General features: G+C 43.3%; 1 pseudogene; it reads left to right on the top strand.

Annotated features, from left to right (window-relative positions):
* The first annotated feature begins 527 nt into the window (after positions 1–527).
* LOC101673606 lies at positions 528–10566 on the top strand (annotated as a pseudogene).
* The last annotated feature ends 1193 nt before the right edge of the window (positions 10567–11759 follow it).

Here is an 11759-nt window from a genome sequence, read left to right as displayed (position 1 = left end):
CTCTCCCCTTCCCTGATTTGTTTTCCCAGAGCCTTGTCTCCAGCTGACATACTGTTCCTCTCTGTATGTTGCATGTGGCTGTTGCGTGTCTCCATACATCGGCCCTGAATCTACACCGAGTTCAAGGATTTTTGTTTCGTTCACCTCTGTCCTCAGCAGCCAGACAGGACCTGACACAGGGGAGACACACAAATTCTGCTGCCTGACTGTATTCGTAAGTGACGTACACAACTTTCAAGTGAATACATGCTCACAGTGTTGAGTCAAGCGTGAAGAAAAAACAGAGTCCCCTTTTGGTTCTCAATTTCTCCAACCCACATTCCCCTGCCTGAGGCAAGTGACCAGAGCATAGGGCGATTAGTAGTCCTGTTCCTTTTCCTTTACCTAAGAACACACGTTTGTTTTGTGCTTTTTTCCCCCCTTAATTCACAAAAGTTGTACCCCATCATATGTTTGTAAAATGCATTTTTCACCCAACATCATAGCTTGCAGGGTCAGCTTTCCCTGTTTGTACTTCAGACTTCAAGATGGTTGACTTCAAGTGTCAGCTTCGGGAGGCTGTGGTGCCCAGCTCTTTGGTCAACACTTTTCTGGAACTTGCTGTGAAGTTCCTGTGTAGAAGTGATTAAAATTGATAACCAGTTCACTCCAGATAAAGAAGACTTCTTTCCATACTAAGAGTGGACATGTGGGAGAGGGGTGGGAAGTCCTCCTCCACTCTCTCAGGATCTCTGGCCAGGTCTAAGAATTAAACTGACATAGGGTAGATTCACAGGAAAAAGTATACAAGTTTTATTGGGTTTTTATATGCACTTGGAAGACTTCATGAGAGAAGGAAGACCCAAAGAAGTGACCGAAGCTGGAAGCTCCTAGACCTTCCAGACAGAAATGACACATTTGGAGAGAAATAACAAGACAAAGGACAGTAAGTTATGGGGAAGGATGAGGAGGCACCTGTGGGGGCAGGAGGCAGAAGGAGTGGAAGATCGGGGTTATTTGGGAAGTGTGTTTGCACAGATGGTGGTTCAGTGTGGACTCCCAGACTCTGGTGATTAGAATGTTCTCTTGCTGGCTCCTTTCTCAGGGGAGAGAACCCCCTTCTTGGGGGAAATGCTATGACCCGCTTTTGGAAAGGGGATGTCAGAGAGCCCTTCCTGCCTCCTCTGGTTCTCAAGTGCCCTCAGCTGAAAATAACCCGTATGCCCATGTGGTACATTCTGGGGGAGCGTGTCCTGAACCCCTCCAGCCTCACCGATCAGTTGGCTGTCTTAGGAGCAAACCTGGAGTTTCTGGGGGAAGAAGGAACTCTGCCTCAAAATTGTCATAGTTTTGTGTGTGTCTGCGTCTCTATGTCTGTTTGTGTGCCTCTGTGTGTGGGTCCTAGTGGTTCTGTTTCTCCAGAGAACTTAGACTGATACACAGACTCACTTAATAGACCCACCCACCGTCCCCCACTTTCTTCCATATTGTTGTTTTGTTTCTTTTTTTTCCTTCTAGAGAAAAAAGGAGGTGATGAGATTACATGACATGAAAGTGAATCCAGAGAGTAAAGAAATGTGTTATCATCAGGTTAGGAGGAAGCAGAGGGTCTTAGCATGAACCCGTATTGAATTCCTTCCACATTTGTCTACTGTGATGAGAAGAAAGCCTTTGTGTAAAACTAGGGAAGATATTTATTTCCTTATTCAAAGAAGACTGGAGGAGGTTTGCCAGACGTAGGAGGAGACTTTTTTTCTTTTTCCAGATATTCACTTGGAGAACACAGTAGAGTTTCTGATGTTAAAACTCACAAAACTGTGGAGACCCCTCCATGACTAGGACCCCATAAAGTTTTCAGTGAGGTCCCCCTCCTCCTCCCACCACCATGCACCATGTCTCTTGCGTCCATGGTAAATATTTATTCTCAGCCTGGGGAGTTGCTTGGGAGTCCTGTGGTAAAGAGACTTATTGGACTGAGTCACTTGAGATTAAATATCCTAATGACAATCCCACTCATTAGTAGCAGACGGCACATCTTTCCGATTAGAGAAACACCTATATTTAGAACATGTCTCAAGAGAGCTCTCTTTCCTAGCAGCTGCCTTATCGCTATTTATGGGAGGATCAACATGAAAAGAAAACACAAACCCGTATAAGGGCTCTCTTAACAAAAGAAAAACAATTAGACCAAGAATTGAAAACGTCATCTGACCGACATTCCCTTCTTCTACTCCGCTTCCTCCCCACCTCTCTGTCCCCGACCCTCCAGAAGGTCGTTTGGATCTCTGGGCCCCTGGTCTGAAACCTTTCCCTTCAAAACCCACCCCCAGGGACACCTGGGTGGCTCAGTTGGTTAAGCAGCTGCCTTCAGCTCAGGTCATGATCCCAGCGTCCTGGGATCGAGCCCTGCATCGGGCTCCTTGCTCAGCAGGGAGCCTGCTTCTCCCTCTGCCTCTGCCTGCCGTTCTGCCTGCCGTTCTGTCTGCCTGTGCTCGCTCTCTCCCCCTCTCTCTCTGATAAATAAATAAAATCTTAAAAAAAAAAAAAAAACCCACCCCCAGCTCCTCAGCCAGTCTCCTTCGATCCTAAAACTTCAACTTTCCCAAGGAAAACCCCGAAACAGCCAGCTGCTTGTTTATTCTTTTCTCTACAAGATTGATAGAGAGTACCTCAGCCAGATCTCCTGGCTGGCGAGACACTGTTTGCACATGTAAATGCTGAATGTCAAGAAAGAAATCTAGCGGGAGCCCCAAGAAGGCAATGGAGTCTGTCTTGCGGGGCCTGATAATTCCTCATCTCCTCAGCGCTTTGTCAGCAAGCTCCGCCAGTCTCAGGCTTTCCTGGGCACCGTCCTTGATGAGGGTTGCCTGGACCCCCATTACAAGGAATTTATGTCCCCTGGACAGCAACAGACCCTTTAAATTATAAAGTCCCCTTACTTCTGCTCTCAGAGGATCTTACCAATTTAGAGAAGAATTTAAAAAATCAGTAGCTTTTTACAATGCAGAAGTCTTCACTGGCTACTGAGGGGAATCCTTCCAGCCCAGGATATAGCAGATACCAGGCAGGCCAAACTACCCCCTCCACCCCAATGGGAAACAGAGGGCCAGAGCCAAGGACAAGCTCAACTGTTCAAGCGTTAATAGGAACAATGGAAGAAGCCTGTTCTTCCCAAGTGAGTTGGTCTAAGTTTGAAATATACACTCAGAAAGAAGAGGGCTGCAATTGTGAATCATTTTATGGAAACTTAAAAAGGCACACTGCTTTCAAGCTGGGAGCCCCAGAACATAGAAATCTTCTAATTTCTGCATCAGTGGGAAATTTTCTCCCTGATATTAAAAAACAAATCCACAGTAGTACGGTCATTTGGACAGGACAACCGCTAAGTATTAACAAGGGAGGCATCTACTTTGAAAATAGCTTGCAAGAAAGCCAAACAACAACAACAAAAAGGAGCTAGGGGTGCCTGAGTGGCTCAGTGGGTTAAGCCTCTGACTTCAGCTTGGGTCATGATCTCAGGGTCCTGGGATCGAGCCCCACGTCGGGCTCTCTGCTCAGTGGAGAGCCTGCTTCCTCCTATCTCTGTCTGCCTGCCTCTCTGCCTACTTGTGATCCCTGTCTGTGAAATAGACAAACAAACTAACTAACTAACTAAAAAAATAAATAAACTAAAAAAAAAAAAAAAAAAAAAAAAAAGGAACTAAAAGCAGCAATTCTTGCTTTACAACCTGAATTTTGGAAAGGCAAAAGCATGCCTGAGGATGACTCAAAGCTCCCTCAGAGATCTCCCTGTTATTGCAAAAAAAGCAGGTCATGGGAAGAGAAATGATCATGCACTTAAGAAAAAGAAAAGTAAAGAAACAATGCCCCTCAGTCACATAACCCTGAAAAAAATTCATCTTTCTCCTGAGGGACAATTTCCCCTTCAATGACAGGGTCAGCCAGTACTGTCACACCTGGGAACCTACCATAAAACTTCAAACAGAGGCTCAGGAACTGGGTTTCTTGATGGACATTGGTGTGAATCCCTCTCGCATCTGCTCAGAGGAATTCCCTGTAGCTGTTCCCCCTGCTTCTATTCAGCCTGTGGAGTCTCAGGCACCCATTTTACTGCCCGAGGCCCAGCCCAGCCCAGTATCTTCAGGCCATCTTTACACTCAGACTGGCTACTGTCTACCTGTTGGCCAGCCAACCTTCCTGGTAAAGATTTGTCATTCACAGTTAATGCCACTATAAATGGCAATGAAAAGGCATTTTTGTTTCCTTAGCTTCAGGCCAATTCCCAACTTTCCTGCTTGCTTTACTGAAAGCTCATCCTGATAAAACTCTCTTCTGAAGAGGAGGGGTCTTTAAAAGAAACTTCCGTCAGTCTTGAGGCCACACACGTGAATAAAATTGGGTTGTTAGGAAGTGGGGGCCTGTGCGCATTTCTTGGGAGAGGAGCCCACCCTCTCCTTCTGTGGCTCAGCACATGGTCTCCAGAGATTCAGAGCAGGGACGAACCCTGTAACAGAATCTCTCTTGAAACACAGCACCCTACCCTGTAGCACCCCAATCTTGCTCATAAAGAAAGAAGGCAAATTTGTAAAACTCAGAGGGAAACCAAATCCATCAATGTATAGGACCTAAGGGCCATAATCTCTTCGATAATTCCTCGGCACCCTATGGCTCCCGGTGCAGCTGAAATTCTTCGTCATTCCTGCTGATGCAATCTGGTTTACAGAAATGACCTCTGCACAGCTTCCTTTTCAATCCCAGTGCACCCTGACCCCTGGTTTCTTGTGCTTTGCGTTTAAAGAGAAACAATTACTAAAATCTATAAAAAATTTATCAAACTCAACATCCAAAAACAATAATCCAGTTAAGAAATGGGCAGAAGACATGAATAGACATTTTTCCAAAGAAGACATCAGATGGCTGACAGACACACAAAAAGATGCTCGACATCACTCATCACCAGGGAAACACAAATTAAAACCATGATGAGATAGCACCTCACACCTGTCAGAATGGCTGAAATTAACAACACAGGAAATGACAGGTGTTGACAAGGATGCAGAGAAAGGGGGACCCCCTTGCACTGTTGGTGGGAATGCGAACAGATGCAGCCACCCTGGAAAACACTGTGGAGGCCCCTCAGAAAGTTAAAAATAAAGCTACTCTATGACCCAGCAATTGCACTATTAGGTATTTATGCAAAGGATATTAAAGTACAGATTCAAAAAGTACATGCATCCTGCTGTTTCTAACAGCACTATCAACAACAACCAAACTATGGAGAGAGCCCAAATGTCCATGAGAGCCCAAATGTCGAGTGATCAATGAATAAAGAAGAGGTGGTATACATATATGATGGAATATTACTCGGCCATCAAAAAGAATGAAATCTTGCGGTTTGCAATGACATTGATGAGCTAGAGAGTATTATACTAAGTGAAATTAGTCAGAGGAAGACAATCACCGTATGATTTCATGCATATGTGGAATTTAAGAAAGAAAACAGATGAACATACAGGAACAGGGGGAGGAGAGAGGGAAACCAGCCATAAGAGACTCTGAATGACAGAGAACACATTGAGGGCTGGTGGAGGGAGATGGGCTGGACGGGTGATGGGGATTAGGGCGGGCACTTGTGATGAGCCCTGGGTTCATCATGTAAGTGGTGAATCACTGAATTCTACTTCAGAAAGTAATATTGCACTGCATGTTAACTAGCAAAATTTAAATTAAAAATAACATAAAATAAAATAGATACAATTAACCTAGATTTGCATACCCCAAGGGATATTGTGAGTCTTCCTTAATATTTCGCCAAGTCCTTAAAACCCACCTAGATGCTATAACCTTTGCCCAAGACTCCCTCTGGTACAATGTATAATGACGTTTTAGATTGTAATTAAACGAAGCTGGGAGCTCCTTCATTCACTGAAGGCAGGAGCCGAGTGAGGCCATAAACTTGCCACACCTAAACTTGAAAGAGTGCGGACACTCTCATCTATTTAGGATAATGAGACCTTTTAGGAGATACCTCACGGTGTTCAAAATCTCACTCCACATCTTGTGTCAATTTTATCCTTCCCTCTCCCCAAAGTGAAAACACAGTTAAGTAAATTTTTAGAGACAGCTGGCTATTGCCTCGAAAGAGTTCCTAATTTCGCAATTTTTGAGAAACCTTTATATGCTCTTCAATCAGACATCAATCCAGAGCCTAGTTCCTGGACTCCAGAGGCATCCACCTCCTTTGAAGCTTTAACACTGGAGCTGTCCACCCCCTCAGCTCTCAGTTTACCTCATTTGGACAAGCCGTTTCATTGACACTGTCATGAAATTCCAGGACAAACTTGGGCCTCTCGGATGCAGCAGTAGCATATTTCTGGCGCCCAGCAGACCTGCTGGCATCCAGAAGCCCCCATGCTTATGTGTGATCGCATCTGCTGCCTTGATCGACAAAGCCAGCACTCTGACATCAAGCTCCCTTAGTCGCCTGTGTGTCCCCACGAGGTGCCTGCTCTCTTACACGTTCCTAAAACACAGCCCTTCTCTACACGGTGACAGATCCCTTACAAACAAGCTCTTTTAACTAACGCTCCATCATCTCACTTCCACTGCTGGTGAGATTACAACTGAGGACCTATTACCGCTCTCCACCCCCCTTCTAAAATCGTCATTCTTCACTGCTCAGCCCGCATTGAGAAAGCTGGTGTTATACCTTTAGAAAATGGTAGGGCTGCCAGAGCTGCTAAGAATCCACCCCAGGCAGACCTCCTGATCCTCTCTCCACCCAGGTGTTAACCCCACTTTTATCCCAGACAAACACCATTAATTATCCAACAAATGCCCCGTAGTCTTCCAAAGTCAGTTGGATATAAAGGTGCCAAACAACCATCAGAGGGATTATATCATGGGTCAGATGGACTTCCTAGATCATCCTTTTCTTTTAACCATTTGGCTTGTACTTACCTCCCACAAATTGGACACACGTGGAAAGATAATTAAGGAACTAAAAGAATGTTTTTGCCTTAGCATCTACAACATTCCTGACCAGATTGTTTCATAGTGCACTACTTGTAAATGTCAGCAGATTCCTAGAAATCATCAGCATACCCCAAGAAGTCCTCCTAGGCCCACTTCAGTTGGATTTTATAGATTCGTCCCTAGCCTGGGGCTACTCTCACTGTTCAGTCATTGTCTGTATGCTTTTTTTTTTTTTAAGATTTTATTTATTTATTTGACAGACAGAGATCACAGGTAGGCAGAGAGGCAGGCAGAGAGGAGGCAGAGAGGAGGAAGCAGGCTCCCTGCTGAGCAGAGAGCCCGATGTGGGGCTCGATCCCAGGACCCTGAGATCATGACCTGAGCCGAAGGCAGAGGATTAACCCACTGAGCCACCCAGGCGCCCCTGTCTGTATGCTTAATGGATGAGCTGATGCTCTCTGACTAGATATGCTGTTGCCACAGCAGTAGTAAAGAAATTAATACCGAGACTATCCTTCATTTTGCCATTCCTTTATGGATTAAGTCAGAAAAAAGGAACTCATTTGATAGCAGAGATAAGCCACCCACTTGCAAAAACTCTTGGGTACATGTTAAAACTTCATACCCTATGTCATCCTCAATCATTAAGGCAAAAGAAATGTAAAAGTCTAGACATGAGAAGAACTGTAGGAAACTACCAAGAAATTAAGTATGAATGGCCAGCAACATTAACTCTGACCCTTATTAGGATCCAGAATTCACCAAATAGGAGACATAGATCAATCTCTTTAGAAATAGTGTTTTGTTGTCAAAGCCTACTGACATCTTTAAGCCTTCCATTCATGGAATAAGTGAAAAGCATGATGTTATGACTAACTCTAGACAGGGACTTCCTCGTCTACCTGAAGCACATTAAAAACAGGTAAAAGAGGCATGACCTCCACCAACTGCTGAGGTTTGCTACACCTTTCAGCCAGAAGACCAAGCAGACATTAAGGTCGTTAGAAGAAAGCATGTGCTGTCACCTCCCTAGGAAGGACCTTACGAAGTGGTGCCATCAAAACACTGCCATTGAAACAAACAAAAAAAAACCTGCTCGGATTCTTACAAGCCATGCCAAAATAGATTTTATTTAAGGTTTTATTGAAGAATGAGTTTTAACATCAAAAGGATACAGATGCAAAATTAGAATTTAGTTTTTTTCTCTGTAAAAAAGGACAAAAAGTTTTCTTAGATTGTTGGTATGCTTATGACAAAAAAAAATAAGCAAAGTTTTTCCTTGCATTTGATGTGAAGGCCAATGGTCTAGATATACAAACTTCTAATGTTTGTCTTTATCAGGTTATTCAAGAAAACGGAGTCTTAATATTAAAATAGCTGAATTTGGGGGCACCTGGGTAGCTCAGATGGTTGTGTCTGCCTTCAGCTCAGGTCATGATCCCAGGGTCATGGGATCGAGCCTCACTGGGCTCCCTGCCTGTTTAGTGGGGAGCCTGCTTCTCCCCGTCCTTCTACTGCTCCCCCTGCTGTGCTCTCCTGCTCTCTCTGTCAAATAAGTAAATTAAATATTTTTTAAAAGACCTGAATTTTGTTTATAACTGTGTAACCTTCTGCATTTGTCTTTAAAATCTTTTACTGTTGGCCCTCTTCTCTCCAGGTGTCTTTGTGAGAGTGACATCGTTTTTCAACCCTGCATGGCAGTCCCTGATTCACTACTATGATGCCCAGGAGACAGAGTGACCTAGAAATCCAACTACTTCCTTAAGATCATTCAGAATGATCATCCAAATGCTTCATTGTGGAGCGGACAACGTGGGTTCCAAGGAGACACAGAAGATCTGCATGTCCCTCCATGGAAGGGCTGTCGCACTGATGGACAAGGACACCATGATATTCAAGACCATCTGAGGGCATCTGGAGAACAACTGAGCTCTGGAGGAACTAGTGCCTTGTATCTGGGTGAATGTGGGCTTTGGGTTCACCAAGGAGGACCTCACTGAGATCAGGAACATGCTTCCGACCAATAAGGTGCCAGCTGTCGCCTGTGCTGGTGCCCTAATCCCAGTGAAGTCACTGTGGCAGCCCACCACACTGGTCTGGGGCCAGAGTAGAACTTCTTCCAGGCTTTCGACATCACCACTAAAATCTCCAGGGGCACCACTGAAATCCTGAGTGAGGCACAACTGATTAAGACTGGAGACAGATTGGGAGCCAGTGAAGCCGCACAGCTGAGCATGCTGAACTATGAAGAGGAGATGCCCTCTTCTCCTCTGGGCTGGCTATCCAGCAGGTGTTTGACTACAGCAGCATCTACAACCTTGAAGTGCTTGACATCACAGAGGAAACTGCACTCTGGCTTCCTGGAGGGTGTCTGCAGTGAGCATGTCTTGCAGATAGGTTACCCAACTGTTGCATCAGTGCCCCATTCTACCATCAACAGACAAAAAGGTCCTGGCTTTGTCTGTGGAGACCGATTACACCTTCCCACCTGATGAAAAGGTCAAGGCCTTCTTGGCTGATCCATCCGCATTCGTGGCTGGGGCTCCCGTGGCTATTTTCACCACCGCTGTTTCTGCTGCTGTCACAGCCCCAGCCAAGACTGAAGCCAAGGAAGATTCAGAGGAATCGGATGAGGATACAGAATTTAGTCTCCTTGACTAATCACCAAAAAAGCAACCAATTCAGCCCACTTTATTTGTGAAACAAGGGAATAAACACTTACTTTTCTTAAAAAAAGAAAAAAACAACCAACCAAAACCTTTTATTATCACTTCAGTTGAATAGATAAATATTGTTGCATAATGATCTATGATCCTATTTAATCAAATGTTCAAATATTTTTTATTTTTTTAACACAAACTTTCCAAAATCAAATTCTAAAATGAAGTATTTGACCACAATGTAACTACTATATTCCAGAGGATCTCTGCAACATTTTCAAGAGATTTGGTCTCTTTATAAAAAAAAAAGGGGGCTATTACACTAATATGGTTTATTTGGTATGTTAAATTACATAGGAGGCATTGTCAAGTAGGTGATACTAAGCACTCCTAGATTATATTTATGCAGTGTTATTAAAATAAGTGTTCTAGAAACTGTATGAAACTCCTAGAAATCTAATATGTCCTGACATATTTTTACTTGAACTGTTGTGTGTCACAGAAATAACCAATTTCCTTGTCAATTACATTGTAATGATCGCTCGTCAGGTCTTTAATCATGGCCGTTTTTAAGTCTTTTATCATTTACAGACAATTATAGGTTTACTCAGATGCTTTTACAAAATCTTCCTGCAAATGTGCTTCATCTACAGTGAGACTGACGGAAAGAACTTTTGAATATAGGTTTCTGATAACCTTCAGACCATAAAACCGAACTGGGTAGGAATTTCTGGAACTAATGGAAGATTTGAATTCAAGAAAAGCAAGAATTAACAACTTGAGACTGAATTAATAGAGGATAATTATACTTTTTATAAAATTTTTGTTCTGAGACACTGCTGATTTATTAAATGTTTTTTTCCAGTATTAAAGAAGCGATTTTCTCTTAAGCTATGACATACAGCAATTGGATAAAGTACACCTTTGTGAATAAAGTGAAATATTTATCTTGCCCAGGATTTAAAATCTTTCAATGAGTATTTTTATATTTTCTTCCATGTTTATTTGCATAATTTAATAAGAATCTGCTCTCCTAGTAACAGGATACAACTGGAAACTCTTGTCATTTTACCAAGCCTCTGACTGAAATGTCATATTTGAAAGGAGACATGCACAGGCTCAGATATGACCAGACTGCTTTAAAGAACTCAGGCAGACTATGGAGCCAATCAAGCCGCTTGGAAAAATAGCCTGATACTTATAGCTGAGTCTGTAAGCAAGGCAGGCAGCTTTTCTACACTGCAGACAAAGAGAAAATAAATTCATGATGAATTAACAGGATAAAGAAAACAGATGTTTGCGAGCTTTAATTAGTAAGGAATCCTAGGAAACTTTTTTTCTCTTAAGCTATGACTTACAGCAATTTAATAATCAGGCCAAGTTAAAAAAACAAAAACAGGGCGCCTGGGTGGCTCAGTGGGTTAAGCCGCTGCCTTCGGCTCAGGTCATGATCTCAGGGTCCTGGGATCGAGTCCCGCATCGGGCTCTCTGCTCAGCAGGGAGCCTGCTTCCCTCTCTCTCTCTGCCTGCCTCTCCGACTACTTGTGATTTCTCTCTGTCAAATAAATAAATAAAATCTTAAAAAAAAAAACTCGATTTCGCAAATAAATTGGTCTTAACTTGGCTATCCTTGGTAAAAAGGAGGGTGATTATAGAGAAAAAAAGTGTGTTTCAATAACATGCCTCTGCGGATATTAGATTCTGATAGGGTTCCCTATAAACGGGACTAGATCCTAATTTCTTCTAGTTTCCTCCAAAGCCTGACTACAATTCTCCAAACTAACGTTTTCCACTTTTTCCCACCCTTGGACTTGGAATCATTGGATCACTAAAAGTACCCTTTTTTCCTGAAGCCCTGCAAATTTCATATGAATGACCTGATAGACACTTCAGAGAGATCATCACAACAGCTCGTGTAGAGACAGTCTTCGTGCCTGTGTCTCTCTCAGCCACTCAAAAACATCACCAGAGACACTCAAACTACAAGCCTAGAAAATCTGTCAGACTGCCACTACCTACTCTTACTCTGTCTACAAATGCTTTAAGAGCAACATCTAGAAATTCTCTCCACTGGCTACCCTCAGAACTCAGAAACTGGTTTACAATTCGATTAAATCATTAACCATTATTTTGGTTTTATTGCCA

The sequence above is a fragment of the Mustela putorius genome, unplaced genomic scaffold (genome assembly GCF_011764305.1).
Source record: "Mustela putorius furo isolate JIRA1106 unplaced genomic scaffold, ASM1176430v1.1 tig00000876_pilon_pilon_pilon, whole genome shotgun sequence".
Taxonomy (NCBI): domain Eukaryota; kingdom Metazoa; phylum Chordata; class Mammalia; order Carnivora; family Mustelidae; genus Mustela; species Mustela putorius.
The sequence above is the reverse complement of the archived record's forward strand: the minus strand, read 5'-3'. Positions and strand labels throughout refer to the sequence as shown.